Raw genomic sequence first — 5,279 nt, 5'->3', positions numbered from 1 at the left:
AAACCCTGTCTCAAAAAACCAAAAAAAAAAAAAAAAAAAAAAAGAGTGCAGACTCTGGGGACTATGAAGAACACAGTGAACTTGGTTTTGGCTATGACATCAACTACTGTCTCTCAAGAACTTATGACCACAGCAAGCTCACAATGCAGAGCACCACAGGTCATGCCTACACGTGAGAAGACTGCCCTAAAAAAACAATGGAAAATTAAAGTTACAACTTCTTTCCACTCAATCCTGTGATAGTTCATACTGAGATTGGCGCTGATAGGAGACAAACAAGAGAAGCTGGTGTTGAGTTTGCCACTCGTGAAAAAACAGTGGCAGCTAGGTCGAAGAACAGGGTCAACATGCAGCAGAGACACATGGAACTCTCCCTGAATTCAACAATAGGGGCTAGTAATCAGACTTCATAGCAGCCAGGTGATCCAGAGCACGGGAGTGTCATCTGCAGAGCAACTCCGTGAGTAGCTATTATAGGGTCAGCTTCAGTGATCAGAAGAGCATAAGTGGATATGATTAGAATTGTGGAAATGCTTAAGATATTTCAATCCAAAATCTCACAGGCAGCCTATAAGTAGTCAAAACCAGTATATAATCCTAGAGGAATCTGCTGAACCCACTTGGCAACACAAATTTGTGTAAAAGTTGGGTATTTGCAAGGTGTTTCTTCATGCATCCTTGGGCATGATGTTCTTTTGGTTGTGGGCCTAAGAAGTGTTCACAGGCTGAAGACAAAAGTGTGATTTTTGAGCTTCCATGTTTGGAGGCTGGGAAAAAAGCCACTTTCTTCATCATGTTCTCCATGGCTTAGTGGAATAAACTGGACTGCTTTGCATTTAAAAAAATTACTTCTTTAGTGTTTTCATATAAACTTTTCTATTAACATGTAATATTGTGTATGCTAGTTTTCTGCTGTTCTCAATTATTATCTCATAAGAATGATATTCTGAGTTAAGTAGTTTTAAGTATGTTGAGTGGCTGTTTAAGCACACCACAGTGAACACACTAGGGGTACATATTTTTCTGGAGAGCTCCAAGGTGCTAGATTGCTGATGCAAAGAGAAGCATTTTGCATATTCCTTCTAGTTTATATTTCATTTAAAATCTTTTTGGTGTGTTGTTGTTGTTGTTGTTGTTTTGTTTTTCAAGACAGGGTTTCTCTATGTAGCCCTGGCTGTCCTGGAACTCACTTTGTAGACCAGGTTGGCCTTGAACTCAGAAACCCGCCTGCCTCTGCCTCCCTAGTGCTGGGATCAAAGACGTGCACCACCACACCCGGCCTCATTTAAAATCTTTAAGTGGAAGTAATTCCCAAGGTCCTGACTAAAGCATTTTTGTACTATAATTTTCTTTTGGGTATATTTTCCTAAGTGAAACTTGTTAATTTTTTTTTACTTTTTTTCCTTAAAATAAATACCTTTTCATAAGTAAATGTGATTTTTATTCACTAACCCTTTAAACATAAAACAATATTACAAATAAATATCACTGATTTTTAGAGATAACTGCAAGCAAATAGTGAACACCTTCAACATAGAAACTATATTTAAACATAGACAGATCAGTGAAATATTGTAGTTGGATAAAATATAATGAGCCATATAATCTACATTCTATTCTTGGTACCTACATGGTAAAAGGAATGAATCAACTTCTAAAAATTGTCCTCTTATGGCCACAAACCCATCATGGCATACATATATGTGAATACTCCCTCATACATACAAACTCACACACAAACACAACAAATATATGTTTAAAAAAAAAATAGATGGTTAATTGCACCGAGTCCTCTATTGTTCTGAAATATTCCTTCATGTCTTTCTAATAAAATGTTGTTCTGTTACTTTCTTTGTGTCAGTTTGCACTCTGAAATACTTCCCTTTCTATTTAGACAATTGAAGGAAATGATAATCGACTGGCCCATTTAAATTAATCTCCTTTGAACTCATGTTGCATTATATGGGGTCTCTTTTAAATAGGCCATCCCCTTGAATTCAAAAGAGAGTACAGATAAATTAAGCCTCGTTCATTTAGACTCTATTGACCTGATTCCACTATAATGTATTTTCGTAAACACACATCTGTTGTTTATCATGAAAGACTAAGAGTGCATTATAATTAGAAATCTGTTGGTAATTTATTTGCTTCTTAACCACCTGCTTCATATGGATCATATTATCTTGTGTTATAATATTTTTCTATTACAAAGAGAAAATATACAATAGCCAAACATTATTCCTAGCTTTAACATTTATCCTGGTTTTAATTGGACATTACTTTTCTATAAGAGTGTTTTGTTTCATAGTGGCAGCTATCTAACGCTTAATAGCTATTGTTTCTTAAAAGTTTGTTTTTATTACCAGTAAATGAATCAGATAAATGACTATATTTACCACTACCAATCTTCATTTTCTAAAAGTGCACAACTTACGTTTCTCAAAATATTTTTCACCTTTTCTTCCCAGAAAAGATTATATTATCTACTCTACAATAACGCACATAATCTTATATTTTAATGAATAGATCATGTCACTTACTTAAAACATCTAAAGCAACGTATGAAGAGATAGCTGAGCAGTTGACAGCACTTGCTGTACTTACAGAGGACCCATATTTGGTTCCCAGAATCTATAGGCAATACACCTTTTTAGCCTAAACAGATACTAAGCTTGCACATAGTGAGTGCAAATACATGCAGAAACACCACTCATACAAAGATAAATATATAGATAGATGATAAATAAATATTTTTAGAACCTCAAAGTTTAAAATACTATCCAAAGCTTAATACTTAGTAGAGTGTTTCATATAAGCATTATTTCATAGTGAATCTGGTTTATATTTAAGATTTAAATAATAATAAATTATTTAATAGTTGGGTTGACCATGTACAAAACAACACTAGATAATCAAAGAATAAAAAATAAGGGAAATGCCTTGTTTCAGAAAGACTTTAAACTTTTATATCATTTATGTATTGCTTTTAAACACTGCTGAAATATATATGGAGTTAGCCTATCTGTTAAAATTCCAACTGAAAAACAATATTTGCACTGTTTGCTAGATATTGCTTTTCTGACAATAAATTATGTATTTCTCTGCTGAGATTTGATGAAATTCTTGGATTTTATATAGAAATAGCCATAACAGGGTCTTCTAGGTACAACTATTTTAGGAATGAGAGTCTGAGAATTCTAGAATGAAGAACAGCATAAGATTTAAAGAACCAAAAGCAGGTATTACCAATATATATATATATATATATATATATATATATATATATATATGGCAAAAAAGACAGTGCTTCATACAGAAGTCTTAATTGTCAAGATAAGATCAACTGTGCACTCCTAATTGCCACATTTAGGAAGTAGAGGCAGTTGCTTCAGGGTCATTAGAGGCATTAGAGGCTAACGGCAAGCAAGTAACATGCAATTGATCTCCTAATATGTGTGAGACCTATGCTATGTATTTTAGATTCTAGTAAGTCATTTAGGCCAACACACACCTTCTCAAGGCTAGACATCAGCAAAAATTGACACTATATCATAACACATCACTTAGTTTTAGTTTCATCTTTTATTTTATTACTAATATATATTCATTACTATAATCCTGTTTGTTTTCAAATGAAAGACAGAAATGAGGTGAGTACAGAGTGGAAGTAACTGGGAGGAGTAGGGGGAGGGGAAAATGCAATCAGAATACATTATCTGAAAAACAACCCTACTTTCAATTAAAATAAAAAATGTATAAATAATTTGAACTCTTAGGAAAAACAAAATCAGTAATTATGATCACTTCTGAAAGCAATTACTTTTAAAAGTAAATGTTCAAAAATGTGATCAAAGTCTCATTACAATACTAAAAGCAGGATTAGTTTTTGCATAGGCTCTTATGACTCTTTTGTTTGTTTTTTTGTTTGTTTGTTTGTTTTTCAAGACAGGGTTTCTTTGTATAGTACTGGCTGTCCTGGAACTCACTTTGTAGACCAGGCTATCCTCAAACTCAGAAATCTTTCTGCCTCTGCCTCCCAAGTGATGGGAATAAAGGCGTGTGCCACCACTGCCCGGCTGGAATTTTATCCTTAAGGTGTATTTTTGTGGTATTATTCCCAGTTGTCTGAACTACCGAGCATTTGCTTGTTTGTTTGTTTTTATTGCTAATTACAGTTCATTGTGAGGCCTGTCCAACCCTTTTCCATAGAATTCATATTTGTATTGATTTCTGAGATGTTCCTGTTATGGCCCACTGTTTTCCATGATATAAGTTGTTCTACATAATTTAAAAATATTAATCAAATAATTAAATATTTCACACTGGTGGATTCTTTTTATTTTGAATTTGACTGTAAGGGAATGCAATGTATTGTGAAAGAGACAGCAGTGGTTACACATAAGTCACAATGAGTATTTTAGCTGAAACTTTGAATAAATTGCTCCCATGCCATCAAAAAGAAAATTGCATTAGTAAATATTACATACCAAAAGGTCCCTCCCTACTCTTCCCAGTCAGTACTAACCCCATCAGTATGGCAGGAAGACAAGGGAGCCCAGGGTTCTTCTCAGACCTGTGGCTTGGAAAGACACAAAACTGCTGACTCAGCTATCTTGCATCAAGACTGAGAAAGTATGAAATTGAGCTAGCTGCTGGGAAGTGACTTTCTTTCTCTTTTTCTTTATTCTTCTTTCATACAGTGCATCCCAATGCAGGCTTCCCTCTATCCTCTCCTCCCAACCCATTCTACACACACCCACACCCTTCCCACACACTTTCTGTCTCCCCAATTTGACTCAGCCTCCATTACACTTGAGAAAAGAACAGGTCTCCCAGAGATATCAAGGAAAAATAGAGCATCAAGTTGCAATAAGTCTAGGCATAAACCCTTATATCAAGGCTGGACAAGGTAATGCAGCAAGAGAAAAGAGGTCCCATAAGCAGGCAAACCTTGCCAAACCTGACCTGTTCACTAGTGAGATTGGGGTACTGAAGTCTCCCACTATCTAGGGTGTGAAGGACAACTTTTGGATTAAGGTTCAGTAATGATTCCTTTATAAGCATGGCTGCCCTTGTGCTTGAAACAAGAAAAAGACACATCATGTTGGTGGATTTTTTCCTTTGATTTTTGTTTTTGTTTTTGTTTTTTGTTTTTTGGTTTTTCGAGACAGAGTTTCTCTGTGTAGTCCCGGCTGTCCTGGAACTCACTTTGTAGACCAGGCTGGCCTCGAACTCAGAAATCCACCTGCCTCTGCCTCCCAAGTGCTGGGATTAAAGGC

The 5,279-nt window shown here is 35.3% G+C and overlaps 1 pseudogene; it reads left to right on the top strand.

Moving 5' to 3' along the window:
• The window catches only part of LOC110291802, a 6,282-nt pseudogene extending 5,814 nt beyond the window's left edge, over positions 1–468 (top strand).
• Positions 469–5,279: the final 4,811 nt, after the last annotated feature.

This window comes from Mus caroli, chromosome 3 (genome assembly GCF_900094665.2).
Source record: "Mus caroli chromosome 3, CAROLI_EIJ_v1.1, whole genome shotgun sequence".
Taxonomy (NCBI): domain Eukaryota; kingdom Metazoa; phylum Chordata; class Mammalia; order Rodentia; family Muridae; genus Mus; species Mus caroli.
Note: the sequence above shows the minus strand (reverse complement) of the source record. Positions and strands in the feature narration are given on the sequence as shown.